Genomic DNA, 22,421 nt, shown 5'->3' with positions numbered 1-22,421 from the left:
GCTACTTGGGAGACTGAGGCACAAGAATCACCTGAACCCAGGAGGCACGAGAATCACCTGAACCCAGGAGCCAGAGGTTGCAGTGAGCCGAGATGTTGCCACTGCACTCCAGCCTAGGCAACAAAGAGAGACTCTGTCTCAAAACAAAACAAAACAAAATAAAAAGAGAGAATTTAAAATAATTAATACAAATACTGTCCCCTCGAGGAGGTGGGACAGAAGTCTCTATTCCTTACAGTGGGCTGTGCATAATGACCTCCTTAGGAGCACAAGGTGAAGAAAAAGGAGTAATTTTAGAGTGGAGCAACACGACGACGCTTCCTCAGTCGAGTGACCAAGGTTACCATCCGCAGTTACAAGTCCTGCTGATGAAAACGACGCTTTACCTCCACAATCTTTCTTCCAAAAATTCTTAACTACAGTCTGATAATGAGAAAAACATTAGACAGTCACGATAGGGGGTCCTTCTACAAGATACTTGACCAGTGCTCCTCAAAACTGTCAAGGTGATCAAAAACACGGAAAGTCTGAGAAACCGTCCCGACCAGCAGGAGCTTAAGGAAACACAATAACGAAATGGAATGTGGCAGCCTAGATGGGACTCTGAAACAGAAAAAGGACATCAGACAAATACTAACGAGAGATGAATGAAGTATGGACTTCAGTTAACAATAATTTAGCAATATTGGTTCATTCTTTGTCTTGTAGGAGACCAGAAGATACCACCCCAAAATATGCCACTTTAGCATAAGGGCTGTTGTGAGCTGGAGGCAACTGAGAATTAACAGATGCAGATACTTCTGAGAAGTGAAGACTGCCATAAAACCCCTCTCCCAGGGAAGTTTTCTGGCCGTGAAGAAGAAAGTTGACTCTGAGATGGACGATGTGAAAGGAAAAGAAAAACTTGGGACCTGATTCACTATGCCAAAAGAAAAAAAAATTCAGTTGAAAGCTGAGTCGTGCCTCCCTTTTGTTCCTAAGGAGACACCTACAGAGAAAAGGTTAACTATGTCCACAGGTCACTCCTCCACGTTCACCTTATCTAATGTAAGGTGCGGATGTACTGAGCTCAAGACAAACACACGATTGACTATTCCCCTGCCTGCTCCTTTTCTCTTGTGACATGTGGATTCAGTAATATGACCATATCTTCCCTTTCCCCTCCAGCCCACTTTTCCTTCTTAAATATTGAAGGCCTCAAAATCATATGATGAGAAAGACACAGACCACAGACTGTTTCTGTGATTCCACATTTATTTCTTCCAGGCATGTCCTTAACCGAGGCAATATAAACTTCTAAATTGATTGAGACCTGTCTCAGATACTTTTTGGTTTACAACCTGCACAGACAAACCTTACTCCATTGATTTCCTCCAAATATTTACCTTCTTACAGTTTGCTGCTCCTGGAAGCCTAAAGCCCTTTTCCTTTTTCTTGCCACTTCTCTACAAATGTATTGTTCTTTTCTGAAGAAGCTGTATAAGCTCAAGTTCTAAACACCCCCTTGAGGGACCATCACTGAGTTCTCTCATGTGTACGTGCAGTGCACTTGTTAATAAACTCCTGTTGTTTTCTCTTGGGAATTTGTCTTTTTCTTTTTTTTGAGACGAAATCTCACTCTGTCGCCCAGGCTGGAGTGCAGTGGCTCAATCTCGGATCACTGCAACTTCCGCCTCCCAGGTTCAAGCAATTCTCCAGCCTCAGCCTCCCGAGTAGCTGGGACTACAGGTGCCCACCACCATGTCCAGCTAATTTTTGTATTGTTAGTAAAGACGGGGTTTCACCACGTTGGTCAGGCTGGTCTCAAACTGCTGACCTCAGGTGATCTGCCCACCTCGGCCTCCCAAAGTGCTGGGATTACAGGCGTGAGCCACCGCGCCTGGCCCAATTTGTCTTTTGTCTGTCTAATTTGCAGGGCTCCAGCTGGAGACCCCAGGAAGGCAGAGGGAAAAATTCTCCTCCCCTGCAGTGTGAAATGCACTAGATTGATGTAAGATGTTCATAATATGAGTATGGGTTATAAGGTGACTGTACTCTTTTTGTAACTTTTCTATAAATTGGAAACTATTCTAAAATTCAATGTTTATTAAAAATGATGGCCAGGCACAGTGGCTGACATCTGTAATCCCAGCACTTTGGGAGGCCGAGGCACGCGGATCACGAGGTCAGGAGATCGAGACCATCCAGGCCAACATGGTGAAATCCTGTCTCTACTACAGTACAAAAAATTAGCTGGGCGTGTTGGCATGTGCCTGTGGTCCCACCTACTCGGGAGGCTGAGGCAGGGTATTGCTTGAACCTGGGAGGTGGAAGTTGCAGTGAGCCAAGTTTGCATCACTGCACTCCAGCCTGGGTGACAGAGGGAGACTCTGTCTCAAAAACAAAAAATAAATAAATAAATAAAATAAAAATAAAAATGAGATCTGGCACAATGTGAGGAGTTACTGTAATTTTAAACAAATAAGCATTATGTGTGTATGAATAGTTTATAGTATAATTAGCATTTCTTTGATTTATAAAACATTATCTGATATGCTTATTTTCATTTATTTATTTTTTTAAAAAATTATTCTTTCTTTTCCCAATTATGCCTTGAGGCTGCAGGGAAAAAATGAGAAAAACTTTAATATGGACCAAAAAATTTACTGGATATCCGGCCTGGAACGCCCTTAGGGATTACCTCAACCTTTTATTGTCTTGAAGCTATTTACAACCCTGGAAGTTGTAGAAAACTTCTAATTATGCAACTGTTCGGGAGGCGGAGCTTGCAGTGAGCTGAGATCCGGCCACTGCACTCCAGCCCGGGCGACAGAGCAAGACTCCGTCTCAAAAAAAAAAAAAAAAAAAAAAAAAAGAAATGCAGATTGATTGTGTCTGGTAGAATGCAATTGCCACTTCTCTGCAAATGTATTGTTCTTTTGTTAAGATGCTATAAAAACTCTTGTTATTCTTTGAATAGAACCTTGGTACATATATTTGTAAATTCATTTCAGCTTATGTATGTGTGGTTCTTTGAGCTTTCCTTTGAACTGATTTTAAAAATCTTACTGGTTCACTCATTAGTTAGATAAAAATCTTGCCATCTGTCAGTTTTATATTTGTATGAGAGCCATATTACCTTTTTTCCTTTATTCTTTAACAAGGACTTAGTATTTTCTTTTGATATTTGTATCTTTTTATTACAAATATTATACTAATTTTTAATTTTTCTTACAATCTTTCATGACATTCTGAAATTTAAATGCCTTTGTAATTCATTTGTAACAATATCTTCTGTGTCATTTATTCAATTGAGGAAAGCATAGAAAAAGAACTTGCCCATCCAGAGACCAGCTCTGTCTAGTATTTTATTCTAGCTATATTTTTCAGTGAATTATCTGTATCAAAGAAACACATACACATAGTATATACACCAGTTGGTAGGGGGAAGTTCCATTATCCAACAGCAGGCCCTTGTAGTACTCCTCCCCAAAGAGGCTACCACAGCTAGAAGGTACCTCTTTCAAGCTTATTTGTTTCTTCTGGAATTTAGATCCCTATTTCCAAATTAAAAACAACAACAACAACAACAATTATGCTGACTTTTTTTTCTGCTTTCAGGTATTAAATATTGACACCATTTACTCTGTGGCTTATTATTTTTTAATTAGGAAACGTTTGATGCAATGCTTAAGAACAATAAATCAGTTTCTTTTTCCCCAATAGAAAAAGTACAAGTAACTGCTTAAAGACTTGTTGTGAAGATTAACTGAAACATAAAATATAAAAGTGATAGAGGCAGAAGGCAGAGAGGGGCAGGATCCCGGAGTAACAAGTCCTGGGTAAATCCTCGGACTGAATTAGAATTCTCCTTCCCATTTGGCACACTTTCCTCTGATTGATCCCCATCCTTCACCTGTTTTACATATACCTACCCTTTCCTAATTGGTTTTCTACACTATCATGCCCACCTTTGAGTGGTATCTTCACTTTAATCTCTTGTGCATACTCACAAACCAGTCAGCACACACTCCCTATTCTGAACCAATAAAAAGCCCCAAGCTCAGCCATATGGGGAACACTCCTGCCTTCAGGTAGGGGGACCACCCAGGTGTTCCCTCCCCATTAAAAGCTGTTTCAGCGCTCAATAAAATTCCCCTCCTGACTCACTCTTTGAGTCTCTGCATGCTTAATTCTTCCTGGTGGTGAGACAAAAACCCAGATTTAGCTATGCTATGGAGGAAAAATCCTGCATCAAAAGCACTTCGGACAGTGGCAAATAGCAAACACTATATATGTATTAAGCATTATCATCTTACTACTATTTTCATTATTGCTTATTATTGGCCCCCTTCCCCACCAGCACCAGTGGTAACCATCCTCCTGGATTTGTTTTTCTTATTCCACTCGTTCTTAAAAAATAAAATTTCCAAATATGTATCCATAAAATATCTATCTAATTTTCTGCAGCTCACTGTTTTACTCATCATTGTGTTTATAAGATTCACCTAATTTGACATATGTCACTGAAATTCTTAACTTTGATTGTTCTTTAGTATACATTGTGTACCTATGCAATAATGTATTTATTCATTATTCTGTCAGTGGTCATTGTGAGTTTGTTCCACAAACAACGCTCATTGAATCCTGGAGTCCAGATAATGGGAAACTTTTTTTGGGGGGGTGGCATTTGCAGAAGTGGAATTGCAGGGCTTTGGGTATATGCATTGTGAACCCCAAATATCTGAGACAGATCTCCGTTAATTTAGAAAGTTTATTCTGTCAAGGTTGAGGATGCACGCCTGTGACACAGCCTCAGGAGGTCCTAACAACATGCGCCCAAGGTGGTCGGGGTACAGCTTGGTTTTATACATTTTAGGGATACATGAGACATCAATCAAATATGTGAGATATACATTGGTTCCATCCAGAAAGCTGGGACAACTCAAGCAGGGAGGGGGTTTCTAGGTTATAGGTAGGTGAGACACAAAGCGTTCCATTCTTTTCCGTTTCTTTCCTTTGTTTGTTTGTTTGTTTTGAGGTGGAGTCTCACTCTGTTGCCCAGGCTAGACAGCAGTGGCATGATCTCGGCTCATTGCAACCTCACCTCCTAGGTTCAAGCAATTCTCCTGACTCAGCCTCCCGAGTAGCTGGGATAACAGGTGCTTGCCACCACACCCAGCTAATTTATTTATTTATTTATTTATTTTTTTGAGATGGAGACTCTGTCGCATAGGCTAGAGTGCAGTGGCACGATGTTGGCTCACTGCAAGCTCCGCCTCCTGGGTTCACGCCATTCTCCTGCCTCAGCCTCCTGAGTAGCTGGGACTACAGGGGCCTGCCACCATGTTGGGCTAATTTTTTTGTATTTTTAGTAGAGACAGGGTTTCACCGTGTTAGCCAGGATGGTCTTGATCTCCTGACCTCGTGATCTGCCTACCTTGGCCTCCCAAAGTGCTGGGATTACAGTCATGAGCCACCACAGCCAGCCCACACCCAGCTAATTTTTGTATTTTTTGTAGAGATGGAGTTTTGCCATGTTGACCAGGCTGCTCTCGAACTCCTGACCTCAGGTGGTCTGCCCACCTCAGCCTCCCAAAGTGCTGGGATTACAGGCGTGAGCCATCGTGCAGGCCTGCATTCTTTTCCGTTTCTGATTAGGGTTTCCAAAGAAGGCAATCAGATATGCATTTATCTCAGTGAGCAGAGGGATAACTTTGAACAGAATGGGACACAGGTTTGCCCTAAACAGTTCCCAGCTTGACTTTTCCCTTTAGCTGAATGATTTTGGGGCCCCAAGATTTATTTTCCTTTCACAGCATCTTCAACTTTACAATATAATGCCAAACTATGAAGTGATTAAACCAATTTACAGTAAAAATGTTTTATGAGAGTTCTCCACAATTCAATCAAGTGGGATAAAAAAATGAAACGGTAACTCATTGATGTTTTAATTTTAATTTTATTGATTGTTAAGGAAGTTGAAATTCTCCTATGTTTACAGTCAGTTTGAGTTTCTTCTTTTGTGAAGTGCTCTGAAGTGTTCTGACAATGTTTCCATTGCATTGTGTCTTTCTCACTGATTTGTGTCTTATATCTATTATGCATATTGATTATTTGTCAATTACCTGCATTGCAAATGTCTTCTGGCAGTTTGTGGCAACAATTTTCATTCCCTTTTTGGTGTATTTTGGTGAACAAAAGTTTGTCATTTTATAAGCAATTTAAAAATTATTTTCCGGCCGGGCGCGGTGGCTCAAGCCTGTAATCCCAGCACTTTGGGAGGACGAGACGGGCGAATCAAAAGGTCAGGAGATCAAGACCATCCTGGCTAACACGGTGAAACCCCGTCTCTACTAAAGAATACAAAAAAAACTAGCCAGGCGAGGTGGCAGGCGCCTGTAGTCCCAGCTACTCGGGAGGCTGAGGCAGGAGAATGGCGTAAACCCAGGAGGCGGAGCTTGCAGTGAGCTGAGATCCGGCCATTGCACTCCAGCCCCGGCGACAGAGCGAGACCCCGTCTCAAAAAAAAAAAATTATTTTCCTTTTGGGCTAGAATGTTTAGTGTTTCTTTAACCATATTTAACAATCACTATACTTAGTTCAAATAACATATTCTCATACATTGAAAAATCTTTTAATTTTCTTCTAATATTTGTCTTTATCCCTCTAGAATTAATTTTATGTATGGTATGAGGTGGGGATCCAAGTTCATTCTTTTTCATTGTGGTTACCTAACTTACTCAAAATCTTTTGTTGATAATTTGTCCTTTTCCCTATAATTTGAAAAGTCAGTTTTGCTTATATATGGATTTCCATTAATAAATTTTCCATATATATGTGTAACTTATTTTAAGGACTGTCTGTTCTATACAGTTCATCTATATGTCTAAATCTGCACCATTATTGCTTGTAAATTAATATAGCTTTGTGATACATCTTGATACATCATCTTGTTTTATCCTTGAAGAGGCACCCGATTATCTTTCGTCCTTTGATTTTCTACATATATTTTAGAATCAGCATGTTTCCCTGTGAATGCTGTTGGGATATACAGCATTTTTTTGGGGGGTTACATTGAATTTGTAGATCAATTTGAAAAGCAGCAGAATCTTTACATGATTGAGTCTTCCTATCCATGGAAACTTTAACCACCCAATTTATCTAGTTCTTCTTTAAGTCTTTAAATAAAGTGTCTTAAGAGTCTCCTTAAAGATTTTTGCCCACCTTTGTTTAGACAATTCCTAGTTATTCTATGTATTTTTGTAGCTCTTATTAAGGGAGGAGACCACCCCTCATATTGTCTTATGCCCAATTTCTGCCTCCAAAGAAAGAAGAAGTAAAAACTGAAAGGCAGAAATGAAATCCACAAGCAGGCAGCCCGGCACCACACCCTGGGCCTGGTAGTTAAAGATCGACCCCTGACCTAATTGGTTATTTGCATAAAAAAAAGCACTGTGAAGATCCCTGTCCTGTTCTGTTCCTTTCTAATTACTGGTGTATGCAGCCCCCAGTCACATACCCCCTTCTTGCTCAATCAATCACAACCCTCTCATGTGAACCCCCTTAGAGTTGTGAGCCCTTAAAAGGGACAGGAATTGCTCACTTGGGTAGCTCAGTTGTTGGAGACATGGGTCTTGCCAAAGCTCCCGGCTGAATAAAGCCCTTCCTTCTTTAACTCAGTGTCTGAGGGGTTTTGTCTGCCGCTTGTCCTACTACATTATAAATGGAATCTTTTTTAAGGTTACTTTTTCTAACTTTTTGTGCCTGGTATATAAAAGGCAAATGATTTTAGAATTGCTGTTATATTTATATATTATTTTCTATGTAGGTATCATGGTTAATTTTATGTATCAACTTGACTGGTCTGTGGGATACCCAGACATTTGGCCAGACAGTATTCTGAGTCTGTCTGTGAGGGCACTTCTGGATGAGTTAACATTTGAATCAGTAGACTGAGTGAAGCAGATCGGTTTAATGTGGTGTAAGTGGGTCTTATCCAATCAATTGAAGCTCTGAACAGAACACAAAAGGTGGCCTTTTCCCGAGTAAGAAGGAACTCCTCTTGCCTTGACTGCTGGAGCTGGGACATCAGTTTTTTCTGGCTTTGGACTCAAACTGAAACATCAGCTTTGCATGGGTCTCAAGGCTACTGGCTGGACTGGAACTTACCCCATGGGCTCTCCTGATTCTTGGCTCTTTGGACTCAGACTGAAACTACACGATGGCTCTCCTGGGTCTCCAGCTTGCCAATTGTAGATCTTGGAACCTTTCATACTTCATAACTGCATGAGCCAATTCCTTCTAATGTATCTATATAATGTATCTGTCTATATAATAAGTAAATAACTCTATGTACTTATATAACTCTGTATGTTACATCTATCTATCTTATCTATCTATCTATTCTCTATATCTGTCTATATAATAAATAAATAACTCTATGTACTTACATAACTCGGTATGTTACATCTATCTATCTATCTATCTATCTATCATCTATCTATTTTCTGTGTCTCTGGAGAACCCTGACATAGTAAGCCCTCATATCACCTGCAAATGATGAAAGCTATGTATTTTCCGAATCAATCTTGCACTGACTAGTGCCCCTTAGAGGGAATGATAATTGGAATTATTGTCTTGCTCTGATTTTAAAGGAAGTAGATACTTCAAATAATTCATCATGGAGTGCAATATTTTCTGTAGGCTTTTAGTAGATAACTTCATCAGTTTAAAGAAGATCCTTAGATTATGAACCATTTAAAATTATGAATGAATATTAGATGTTATCAAATGCTTTTTCTGCATCCATTTAGATAATCATGTTTTTCCTTTAATCTGTTAATGCAGTGAATTACATTAATAGATATCCTAAGTCATTAATCTGCTAAAGTGCATTTCTGGGACAAACCAGACTTGGTGATGACATTTTATGTATTTCAGTGTGCAAATATTGGACTAGGATTTTTGTATCCATATTCCTTATTTTGACCTGTAATTTTATTACTTGTACTAAGTATTAGCCTCACAAAAGGCATTGTCAAATGTTTTCTTTTCTTCTATTCTGAAATTGTTTGTGAAAAAATATATTTTGTTGCAGCACATGATTCTGTATTGTGGATTAGTTTATTAGTATGTGGAAAGCATCTTGGTTTGTGTGGGATTTTCCCTCCAGCATATTAATATTTTACACTCAAGTAAGAGGATCTGAATGCAGGCAAAACAACACAACTGAGAGTACAACTTGAGAATAGGGGGCTGTGCCTGTTGTAGCTTTGACTCACAGTCTCTCTCAGCTTAGTGTGGCCCCTTGTTCTCTCACAAACACTTCTGTTTGGCCTTCATAACTCAGTGGCATTAACCCTTCATCACATCCTTTCCCTCCAACATACTTTCATCTTTCTTAAAAGGTCAAGTTCTCAGTTTATTATACTATGTATGTATAGATATGCACATATGTACTTATGTTTTTAACAATTTATTATGCCCTTTTAACTTTGCTGTTATTTTTCATTAGGATTGTGGTTTTCACTGGTGTTCTGGTTCCAAACCTCCTTATGTTTTGAATGGTCTGTTACAATCCTATTATTCCAATACCTCTGTTTATTTTTTGTCTGCAGTACAACACAAGAATTTTCAGAAATACCTATACTGTGGTCTAGCGGAAACACCTTATTCATTCCTTGATTATTTTGTGGCATTTGTCTGAGCCTGGATCTCCACTTGCTATCCCCTCTGCTTGGTAGCCATCAACATTTCTTTTTTTCACACGTTTCTTCTAGTCTCTGCCCAAGTATTTCCTACTATAAAGGCCTTCTATATACCAAACTTGATATCCACATGCAAAAGGATGAAGTTGGATCCCTACCTCACATCATATACAAAAATTAACTCCACATGGATCAAAGACCTAAATATGAGAGCTAAAGCAATAGAAAACTATATAGGTGGTGGTTCCCCAACACTGTGAATGTCCTATGATTATAGAATGGAAAACTACAACAACCAATCAGGGAGGACTACTCATGGCCAAGCCCTTTTAGGAATAAAGGTTTGGGTAGCCCCACCAGGTTAAGATCCACGACCAGCTGAAGTGTGTGCTAAGGGCAACAGGAATATGGAATGGGTAGTGGAAAAAGATAGTAATAAGTACTACCTATGACTACATGACCAGTGATAGAAATGAGGACTGTACTTGAGTATTTTTTCCTTGTTTGGTTATGAATATGTTTTGATAATATTTCTTCCCTCTCCTATCCCTCATCATGTAACATACAATGTGTTGACTTTATGTCATAGTATTTAAGTATGGTTAACTTTACATCGGCCGGGCGCGGTGGCTCAAGCCTGTAATCCCAGCACTTTGGGAGGCCGAGACGGGCGGATCACGAGGTCAGGAGATCGAGACCATCCTGGCTAATACGGTGAAACCCTGTCTCTACTTAAAAATACAAAAAACTAGCCGGGCGGCGAGGCGGGCGCCTGTAGTCCCAGCTACTCGGAGGCTGAGGCAGGAGAATGGCGTAAACCCGGGAGGCGGAGCTTGCAGTGAGCTGAGATCCGGCCACTGCACTCCAGCCTGGGTGGCAGAGCAAGACTCCGTCTCAAAAAAGAAAAAAAAAAAAAAAAAAACTTTACATCATAGTATTTAAGTTAATGGACATCAAGCAGAAGAGCAAACATCACCTAAAGACTTTTCATCTTCTGGGGAAAGGATTAGTGCACTTTCAGTTGTATGCAGGGATTTATCATGTTAGGCAGAAGTATGACCTTTAGTTGTCTTGATTTGGAGATTAAGTATGGTTTAAGTGATACATATGCATGCTAAGTTGACAAGGGGTAGACTTCTGATGATTCTATGTGTCAACTTGTCTAGCCCACAATACTGATATTTAGTTAAATATTATTTTAGATGTGTCTGTGAGAGTGTTTTTGGATGATATTTACATTTAAAACAGTGGGCCTCGAGCAAGGCAGATTGCCTTCCATAATGTGGGTGAGCCTCATCCAATCAGTTGAAGGCTGAATAGAACAAAAAAGAGACCTCACCAGAGAAAGAAGGAATTCTGCCAGCTGAGATGGCCTTCAGACTTGAATGGCAACACTGACTCTTCCTGGGGATCCAGACTGCCAGACTGGCTAACCTCCATAATCATACAAGCCAATTCCTTAAAACAAACCTCTCTCTCTCTCTCTCTTTCTCTCTCTCTCTCTCTCTCTCTCTGTGTGTGTAAGAGTTCTGCACAAATTTTAAATGTTAGACCCTTATCAGATGTATACAATGTATCAAATGTTTAAAAATATTTTCTACTGTTCTCTAGTTTCCTTTTTTAGTTTCTTGATAGTTTTCTTCGATGGCAAAAGTTATAAATTTTGTTTTTAATTTGCTTGGTTTAATTAAAAGTTTCCAATTTATTATTTCTTTCAGTGTTTGTGCTTTTCATACCATATCTAAGAAATTGTTGTCTAATCCAAGGGTATAATGATTTACATCTATGTTTTACTCTAAGAGTTCTATAGTTTTAAATCTTACATTGAAGTCTTTGAACCATTTTGATTAAATTTTGTGTATGATGTGAGGGAAGAGTCCAGATTCATATTTTTGCATGTATATCCAGTTATCCCAGCACCATTTGTTAAAAGACCATTTTTTTCCACATTAAATGGTTTCACCACCCTTGTCAAAAATCAGTTGGCTGTAGGTTTTGATTCCTTCCTTGAAAATCAATTGACTGTAAATGTGTTAGAATATATTTTTGGACTCCTAATTTTATTCCATGATCTAGATATCCTTATGCCCATACCACACTGTTTTGATCAGGGCCCCTTGCAATTCCATATATATATGAAGATTGGCTTTGCCATTTCTGAAAAATATTAAATCTTCCAATCCATGAACACAGGGTATCTTTCTATTTATTTTTTCTTTAATTTATTTCAGCCTTCTTTTATTGTTATTAGTGCCCAAGTCTCTCACTTTCTTGGTAAATTTATTGCTAAGTATTTTATTCTTTTGAATACTGTTGTGAAAAGAATTTGTTTTTAATTTACTTTTGAACTTAATTTAATTTACTTCAATGTAATTTACTTAATTTTTATTTACTTTTGAGCTTATTGCTGATTTATAGAAATATAACTTATTTTCATATATTGATCCTATACCCTGCAAATTTGATGAATTAATTTATTAGCTATAGCAGGGTTTTTTTTGTACATTCTTTGTGATTTTCCAAATAAAAGATCATGTCATCTCTGAATAGAGAGTTTTACTTCTTCTTTTCCAGTGTACATGTCTTTTATTTCTTTTTCTTGCCTAATTACTCTGGCTAGAACTTCTGGTACAATGTTGAATAGCAGTGGGGAAAGTGGGCATTCTTGTGTTGCTCCTGATTTTAGGGAGAAAGCTTTCATCTTTTACCATTGAGTATGTTAGCCATGAGTTTTTCACAAATTCCCTTTACTGTTTGAATGAGTCCCTTTTTTATTCCTAGTTTTCTGAGTGTTTTTATTCTAAAAGTATGTTCAATTTTTTAAAAATGCTTTTCCTGCATTGATTGAGATTGATTGAGATGCTCGTGTGACTTTTTTCCTTCATTCTAGTAATGTGGTGAGTTATAGTGATTGATTTTCATATGTTGAACCACCTTTACATTTCTAAGATTAATCTCACAAGTTCGTGGTGCATAATCCTTTTTATATGCTGCTGGATTCAGTTTTCTAGTATTGTGTTGATGATTTTTTGCATCTATATTCATAAGTGATATTGATCTATAGTTTACTTGTATATCTTTGTCTGGCTTGGTACCAGGTTAATGCGGACCTCATATATAGAATGGTTGAAGAAGTGTTCTCTCTTCTTTTGTTGTTGTTCTGGTGTTTTTTATTTTGTTTTGTTTTGAAGAGTTTGAGAAGGATGGGTGTCAATTCTTCTTTAACTCTTCGCTAGAACTCACCCAGTGAAACAAAGGTTTTTCCTTTTTTGGGAGATTTTTGATTACTGATAACAATCTGTTATCAGTCTCTTAAGATTTTCTTTCTTTTTTGAGACGGAGTCTCACACTGCGTTGCAGGCTGGAGTGCAGTGGCACAATCTCAACTAACTGCAAGCTCTGCCTTCTGTGCTCACGCCATTCTCCTGCCTCAGACTACCGAGTAGCTGGGACTACAGGCACCCGCCACCAAGCCCAGCTAATTTTTTGTATTTTTAGTAGAGACGGGATTTCACCGTGTTAGCCAGGATGGTCTTGATCTCCTGACCTCGTGATCTGCCCTCCTCGGCCTCCCAAAGTGCTGGGATTACAGGCGTGAGCCACCGCGCCCTGCTAGGTCTGTTAAGATTTTCTATTCACGAGGTCAGGAGATCGAGACCATCCTGGCTAACACGGTGAAACCCCGTCTCTACTAAAAATACAAAAAACTAGCCGGGCGAGGTGGCGGGCGCCTGTAGTCCCAGCTACTCGGGAGGCTGAGGCAGGAGAATGGCGTAAAACCCGGGAGGCGGAGCTTGCAGTGAGCTGAGATCCGGCCACTGCACTCCAGCCCGGGCAAAAGAGCAAGACTCCGTCTCAAAAAAAAAAAAAAAGATTTTCTATTTTCTTCTTGAGTCAGTTTGGTAGTTTGTGTGTTCCCAGGAATGCGTTAATTTCTTCTAGGTTATCTAATTTGTTAGTATACAATTGTTTGTAGTATTCTCTTATGACTATTTTTATTCCTCTATGGTCAGTAATAATGTCCCCACTTTTATTTCCAACTTTTAGCACTGGGGGAGCACCGAATTAAGTAAAATAAAGATCTACCTTTCAAGTAGGGTCATCCAGCAAACCATCACATGGGTCTGACAGTGACAACTTTGCAGCCTTATGTTTTCGGGGAGTTTCATAAGCAACATTAAACTAGATTTGGTTTCACAAAATCTTGAAATTTTTTTCTCTTAACTAAAACATTTAGCAGAATTACATTTATTTGAGTTACTAAGATACTTCAGTTTAGTTCTCACATCTTACTTTTTACTTTCCAATTGTCATACTTTTTTATGTTTTAAAATATTTGTGAAAAGTAACACATAAATTTTTTTTTAAATGCAAGACCACGACTGTTCAGTGTAACAGAAGAGTGTAAATAAAACACCCGCATAACCCCTCACAACCCACAGGCACTCTCACGAGTCACCTCCCAGTCGTGATCTTCTTTGCATTTCTCTGTGCTTTTACTACTGAGGTGTGCATCTCTAAACACTGTGATTTACTTTGCCTGTTTTGGATACTATGCAAAATGGAACTACAGTATGTGTATTGAATTATATGGAAGATTAATCTGTGCTATTATGTGTCATTTTGGCTCACTCCTTTTTCTTTCTTTTTTTTTTTTTTTTTTTGAGGCAGAGTCTCGCTCTGTCGCCCGGGCTGGAGTGCAGTGGCGCAATCTCAGCTCACTGCAAGCTCCGCCTCCTGGGTTTACGCCATTCTCCTGCCTCAGCCTCCTGAGTAGCTGGGACTACAGGCGCCCGCCACATCGCCCGGCTAGTTTTTTTTGTGTGTTTTAGTAGAGACGGGGTTTCACCGTGTTAGCCAGGATAGTCTCGATCTTCTGACCTCATGATCCGCCCGTCTCGGCCTCCCAAAGTGCTGGGATTACAGGCGTGAGCCACCGCTCCCGGCCCTCCTTTTTCTATATAATATTCCATTTCAGTGCATGGAATACCACAAGTTATTTATTCATTCTACAATGTACCTTTGATTTGTTCCATTTTTTTCTCTAATAAATAACAGTACCTTGAATGTTCCTATGCATATATCTGTACTTTCATTTCTCTAGGGAATATACCTACAAATATAATTGCTGAGACCTAGGGCGTGCATATCTTCATAAATAATTCAAGACTGTGTTCTTGCAAATTGCACCAATTTATCCTCCCACTGGCAGTGTATGAAGGTTCCTATTTTTCATCACCCTTAACACAAGGAATTTTGAATCTTTTCAATTTTAGCCTTTCTTCTGGATAGTTCATTGTGGTTTTAATCTACATTTCCCTAATTTTTAATAAGGCTAAATGTTTTTCATTTTGTTATTGATATTTTGATACCCTTTTTTGTGAACTGACTGCTCAAATCTTTTACCCATTTTTCTAATGTGTAATTTGTGTTTTTATTATTGATTCCTAGAAGTTCAGTCTGCATTCTGAAGATGAACGCTTCGTTGGTTATATGGGTTGTAAATACCTTCTCCCACTTGGTGGCTTTGCCTTTTCACTCTATGGTGTCTTTTCCTCTTGTTTTGTTTTCCAGAAAAATCGTGTTAGGAACTCTTATAAACCTACCATCTAGCTTTGATCATTATCAACACTTCATCCTTATCCTTATGCTGTCTATAAGACAGTTCTTAATTTTAAGGTTATCAAATGTATAGTTCCTTTCTTTTACGATTAGTATTTTTGTGTGTGTGTTCAGTTTAAGATATCTTTCTCTAAGGTCATGAAATACTCTCACCTACAATCTTTGACCTATTTATTGGTTTGTGATGTGGTTTACCTCTGTTCCCCATGCAAATCTCATGTTGAAATGTGATCCCGAGTATTGGAGGTGGGGCCGGGTGGGAGGTGATTGTATCACGAGGGCCGACCTCCCCCTTGCTGTTCTCATGATAGTGAGTAAGCTCTCACAAGGTCTGGATGTTTAAAAATGTGTAGCACTTCTCCCTTCTCTCTCTTCCTCTTGCTCTGGCCACGTGAAGACATGCCTGCTTCTCCTTCCCCTTCTGCCATGATTTTAAGTTTCCTGAGGTTTCCCCAACTGTGTTTCCTGTAGAGCATGTGGAACTGTGAGTCAATCAAACCTTTTTTCTTCATAAATTACCTAATCTCAGGTAGTTCTTTACAGCAGTGTGAGAACAGACTAAGACAGTTTGCATTTCCCGTTCAGGTAAATAATGCATCTGAATTGGTTTTGGTGTGTGGAATGAGGTCGGGGTGTAGTTCCATTTATTTTCATAGTGGCACCCAATTTTCCCACTTCATTGATTGTAAAGACTGTCTTTTACCCACAACTCTGTAGTGTCATCATTCCCAGTCTTTTTCTCTTGCTCTGTGTGTGTGTGTGTGTGTGTGAGTGTGTGTGAGTGTGTGTGCTGCTGTGGCCCTCCAGAGCCCTGTCTCAGGCTTCGTGGTTGGGGTCGTTAGGGATCCTGAGCTAAACGGATGCTGATCACGACAATCCCGCTCACACAACTGCCCAGGGGCTTCCACCCCCAGCCAAGCCCACGAGGCTGACTCTGGCTGTTGCTCGCGATGGTGTCCGTGCCACAGTGGCAGAGGTCAACAGTTATGACAGAGGGGCAAAGCCGAAAATGTTTACTCTGTGGTTTTCTATTGCTGCTGTAACAGTTGACACAAACTTAGTTCATGAAAACAATGCAAATTTATTCTCTCACAGTCTGAAACCAGTTTCACGAGGTAGAAATCAGGGTGTCAGCAGGACTGCCCCTGTCCAGAGGCTCTTGGGGAGACCCATTTCCTTGCCTTTCCCAGGTGTCAGAGCTGCCTTCCTTGGCCCTTTCTGCATCTTCAAAGCCTACATGTAGCATCTTTGCATCACTCCCTGCTGCCATCTTCATGGCACCTTCTCTCATTCATAAGGGTGCTACAATTACATGGGGCGCAAGTGACAATTCAGGATCTCACAACCTTAATGTGATCACGTCTATAAGGTCCCCTTTGCTACATAAGGTAGCCTTCACAGTTCTGGGAATTAGAACTTGGACAGAAGCAAGGGTATCATTCAGCCTACACATGGCCCTTTAGGAAAAAGTTTTCTTGGCTGGGTATGGTGGCTTGTGCCTGTAATCCCAGCACTTTGGGAGGCTAAGGTGGAAGGATTGCTTGAGCCCAGGAGGTGGAAGCTGCAGTGAGCCATGATTGGGCCACTGCACTATTGCACTCCAGCCTGGGTGACAGTGAAACCCTGTCAAAAAAAAAAAAAAAAGTCAAAAAGAAAAGTTTTCTGAGGCATGTTCTGAGTAGACGTTCACTGCATATCTGGGATAACTTCTCTGAGATGTATTCTATGGCCTTGTTGTATAGCACTTTGATTTCTCTACTTTTGAAGAAAACTTGTGTTCTGGTTAAAGATTTTCCTATTTAAAAAACAAAACAGGCCAGGTGCGGTGGTTCACGCCTGTAATCCCAGCACTTTGGGAGGCCGAGGCGGGCCGATCACGAGGTCAGGAGATTGACCTCATGACCTCCTGGCTAACACAGTGAAACCCCGTCTCTACTAAAAATACAAAAAATTAGCTGGGCGAGGTGGCAGGCACCTGTAGTCCCAGCTACTCAGGAGGCTGAGGCAGGAGAATGGCATGAACCTGGGAGGCGGAGCTTGCAGTGAGCTGAGATCATGCCACTGCACTCCTGCCTGGGAGAGAGCAAGACTCCGTCTTAAAAATAAATTAATTAATTAATTTAATTAAATAAAAAATTAAAAAATAAAGAAATTAAAAGTAAAGCAATATCCCCTAATGGGTCCCTTAAAAATGAAGTTTCTCAAATATATTTCATGCTTGAAATCCCTCATTGCCCTGTGGAAAGGCAGCTTAAATAAGACACAACCTGTATAAACCAGTATCTGGTGCATTTAAACATTTCTGTTTCAAAACGGAGGCAGTTCCTCCATTACCAAAACTGTGAGCCCAAAAGCTCGTGTTCATATCGAACTTCAAGTCAATGCCAATTACAAGCAATACAAACCCTATGGACTGGTATCATGAAAACGGATGAATTCTAAACCCGATATGATGAGTCAATTCCTTTGGAAAGCTGTTTGGGCCTTTCACTTAGGATAAGATTCAGATTTGATCAAATTACTTTACAATTTTCCTTTTGAAAAATACTCCTTCATTTATATAATGTCATGAGCAGGCAAAACTGTACCACAGGTTATCTAGGAATAGACCCTTATTTTATTATGCATTCCAAATTAACTTACACTTGATGCATTTCATTGTTGTTGTTGTTAGTTTTGAGATAGAGTCTCGCTCTGTCACACGGGCTGAAGTGTAGTGGTGTGATCTTGGTTCACTGCAACCTCCTCCTCCTAGGTTCAAGTGACTCTCCAGCCTCAGCCTCCCAAGTAGCTGGGATTACAGGCATGCACCACCACGTCCAGCTAGTTCTGTAGTTTTAGTAGAGATGGGGTTTCGCCATATTGGTCAGGCTGGTCTCAAACTCCTGACCTCAAGTGATCCACCACATCGGGCTCCCAAAGTGCTGGGATTACAGATTACACCGTGCGCCACGGTGCCTGGTCCGCTTGCTGCATTTCTATGTACCACACTCATATAAGCTGTGAACCACAGCCGGCCCACTGTGAACCACCAGCATTTTGCAGTAGCTGTTTCCATTTGAACTTTGCATTTCAACAGCTACAGTACTTTGCATTTGGCAGTCAGCTGGGAGGAACAAGCCCTGCTTCTTCGGGCTGTTCTGTATGGCCGCAGGGTGCACCAGGAGAAATGCTTGGCTCAAGCAGGACTGAAGCAGGCTGAGTTCGCACCCAATGTCTGCGCTTACCTACACTCACCTCAGAACCCCTGTGATCAGTTACTGCTGTCTCAAGGCTAAGGCCTGGCAGCCTTGGGGGGGAACACATCTGCAACATCTTTACATGATGTAATAGACGGAATTGTGCCCCCCAACAATGCTGAAAAACATTCATGTTAAAGTCCTAACCTCCCCAGGACCTCAGAATATGGTTGTATAGAGAGACAGGGTCTTTACAGAGGTACTTAAGTTTAACAGAAGTCACTGGGGCGCACACTAATCCAATATGACTGGTGTCCTTTTAAGAAGAGGAACCTTGGGGCCAGGCGTGGTGGCTCTCGGCTGTAAGCCCAACACTTTGGGAGGCCGAGGCAGGCGGATCACTTGAGTTCTGGAATTCGAGACCAGCCTGGCCAACATCATGAAACTCTGTCTCTGCAAAACCCTGTCTAATACAAAAATTAGCTGGGTGTGGTGGTGCACGCCTGTAGTCCCAGCTACTTGGGAGGCTGATGAAGAGAATGGCTTGAATCCGGGAAGCAGAGGTTGCAGTGAGCCAAGATTGTGCCACTGCACTCCAGCCTGGGCAACAGAGCAAGACTCCGTCTCAAAAAAAAAAAAAGAGGAACTTTGGGTGGGGTTCAGTGGCTCGTACCTGTAATCCCACTTTGGGATGCCTAGGCAGGAGGATCTCTTGAGGCCAGGAGTTCAAGACCAGCCTGGGCAAGTAGACCTTGTCTCTAAAAAAAAAAAAAAATTAAAAAGAGGAAATTTTGGACACAGACAGGTACGGAGAGAAGATGATGTGGAGCCAGGAAGAAGACAGCAATCTATACATCAAGGAGAAGGGCCTGGGACACATCCTTCCCTCCCAACCCTCGGAGGGAACCAATGCTGCTGACACCCTGATGCTGGACTTCTAGGTTCTGAATTGCAAGACAAAAAATGTCTGTTGTTTAAGCCACCCAGTCTGTGGTACTTTGTTACGGAAATTGTAGCACACTAAAACACAGGGTAAGAGACACCTGTTTCCAGAGGAATTCTAGAACTGGAATTCTCCTAGAACAAAAAACCACATGGTTCAATATACACAAATTGCAATCTCTGTAACTGTCTCCCTTCCTTTTCTGTCCAGATGACATCTGGACAGAAAATGGATAGAAAGTCTCTATCCACGATATCATCTTTACAGCCTAGTGAGCAACAGCTGGGCTCAGGGAGCTGGGCGCAGCTCCACTAGCCCCACCCACCATGCTGTTGGATGTTTGCACCCTGGGCAGTCTGGTTCCTCACCTCATTGTGCTTCTCCACCCTTCGGTTTCCTCATCTGCAATATGGGGGTAATACTAACACCTACTTCAGCATGGCATTGTGAGAATTAAGGAGAGGTATATATGAGAGCTCTCATCACCTACTGTAATAATTTTATTACTACTCTGTTCCTAACCAGCCTCTTAAGAGAAATATACAAAAGCTTAGACACTAGGATCAGAAACACTGAATTGAGGCCAGGCACGGTGGCTCACGCCTGTAATCCCAGCACTTTGGGAGGCCAAGGCAGGTGGATCACGAGGTCAGGAGATCGAGATCATCCTGGCTAACATGGTGAAACCCTGTCTCTACTAAAAAAAATACAAAAAAAAAAAAAAAAAAAGAGCTGGGCGTGGTGGTGGGCGCCTGTAGTCCCAGCTACTTGGGAGAATGGTGTGAACCTGGGAGGCAGAGTTTGTAGTGAACCAAGATCATGCCACTGCACTCCAGCTTGGGAGACACAGCGAGACTCTGTCTCAAGAAAACAAAACAAAACAAAATTTGAATTGAAATATTAAAACACTAGAATTTGCCATATCAAGTTTTCCACTTAAAAGATGTGGACACTGATGGCCGGGCGCAGCTCACACCTGTAATCCCAGCACTTTGGGAGGGTGAGGTGAGTGGATCACGAGGTCAGGAGTTCGAGACCAGCCTGGCCAATATGGTGAAACCCGTCTCTACTAAAAATACAAAAATTAGCCGGGCGTGGTGGCATGTGCCTGTAATCCCAGCCACTCAGGAGGTTGAGGCAGGAGAATCTCTTGAACCTGGGAGGTGGAGGTTGCGTCACTGCACTCCAGCCTGGGCGACAGAGCGAGACTCTATCTCAAAAAAAAAAAAAAAAAAAAAATGTGGACACTGAGGCTACATAAAAATACAAAGACTTGCTCAAGGTCACCTTGATAAAAAGGGACGGGGCCAAGATTTAGACCTGGGCTCTGTAGCCCTGAGTGTGCACTGAACCACCAACCCGCAGTTCCACTGGGTGCCCTTTGCTCTTTCCCCTGATGCCTCAGGGCCAGTCAGAGGGCTACGGAGGGAGTTGTGTCCCCCACATTCTTACGCGGAAGCCTTACTGTCAGTGTAAGTGCAGTGAAAGCAGGGCTGTAATAGGTGATTAGGTTAGATGAGTCGCTAGGGTGGAGCCCTAATCTGATAGGACTGGTGGCCTCAGGAGCAGAGGACAAGAGGACTCTCCCTCCTCCTGCACGCATCAAGAAAAGGTCTCTTGAGGTCGCAAAGAGAAGAGGATGGTCTGCAAGCCGGTGAGAGGCCCGCCCCAGAACCCACCACGCTGGCATCCTGATCTCAGACGCCCAGCCTCCGGAGCTGTGGGAAGATAAATCTCTGTTCTTTAACCCTGTGTCTATGGGGCTTTGTTACAGCAGCCCAGCTGAGGAAAACAGCCACAGGGGCTGCGAAGCTGTGGGATGTGAGCACACAGCAGTGCGTTTGTGGCATCCAGACCCACATTCGTGCAGTTGGTGAAGTTCAGTGAACAGAAGCTTGTGACAGGCTCCTTTGACAACACTGTGCTTGCTGGGAACGGAGTTCTGGAACCAGGACCCAGCACTTTCACAGGCACACGCGTTCAGTGTTCAGTGTGCACTACAGTGATATCTTGGTGAGTGGCTCTGCAGCCTTCACTGTGAGAGGATGGACTTTATCTAGCGGGGCATGCCTGAGCACACTCACTGGGCACACGGCATGGGTCACCAAGGTAGTTCTGCAGAAGTGCAAAGTCAAGTCTCTCTTGCATGACCCTGAAGACTACATCCTCTCAAGTGCAGGCAAATATGAGATTAAGATTTCGCCAAATGGGAGAGAAATCAGCTGCAAGCCTTAAAGCCATTGTCTTGTCTCCAAGGACAGAAGTATCCGCTGCAAACAAGACTTCATGGTGATGGCAAATACATTGTCTGTAGTTCAGCATTCGGTCTCTGCCAGCGGGACTCTGCCAACAGTTACGATATTCTCAGGGTCATCACGACTCCTGAGATAGCAAACATGGCCCTGCTTGACTTTGGAAATATTGTTGCCCTACTGTTTGACAGCTGCCACCTGTACATTATGGACTTGCAGACACAGAGCCTGATCCATCGCTGGCCTCTTCCAGGGTATAAGAAATCAAAGACAGGCTCAAGCTTCCTGGCAGGTGATGCATCCTGGCTGAATGGACCGGATGGGCACAATGACATGGGCTTGGTCTTTGCCACCAGTATTCCTGGGCACAGTATTCACCCGGTGTGGAAGGAACACAGCTAACACCATGAGCCACCACCACGGACTGACTTTGGGTGCCAGGGCTGTGGGTTTTGGGTGCAACCTCTATGGCAGCTGACTGCATGAACCAAAGTTCTCACCTAATGGTATCACTCAGTGCACATCATTTATCTATGTTTGCCGGGGGGGCCAGGGCTTGCGGTGGGGGAGAGCGTGTTTTATTGACACACATGTAGCATGTTAATGGGTACATCATGGACTTCATTTGTACAAGTTTTGTTGGTGATTGTAAAAGGATCCATTTCGGGTTCATCTTTCTTGACTGGAATGTTGGTTTTATATAAAGAAAGTTAAATGATTTGTTAATCTGCCGATT

At 41.6% G+C, this 22,421-nt stretch overlaps 1 pseudogene; it reads left to right on the top strand.

Annotated features, from left to right (window-relative positions):
• Nucleotides 1-19,643: 19,643 nt before the first annotated feature.
• LOC117066086 lies at nucleotides 19,644-22,087 on the top strand (annotated as a pseudogene).
• The last annotated feature ends 334 nt before the right edge of the window (nucleotides 22,088-22,421 follow it).

This window comes from Trachypithecus francoisi, unplaced genomic scaffold (assembly GCF_009764315.1).
Source record: "Trachypithecus francoisi isolate TF-2019V2 unplaced genomic scaffold, Tfra_2.0 Lachesis_group2, whole genome shotgun sequence".
Lineage (NCBI taxonomy): Eukaryota > Metazoa > Chordata > Mammalia > Primates > Cercopithecidae > Trachypithecus > Trachypithecus francoisi.
This window is presented reverse-complemented; position numbering and strand designations above follow the sequence as displayed.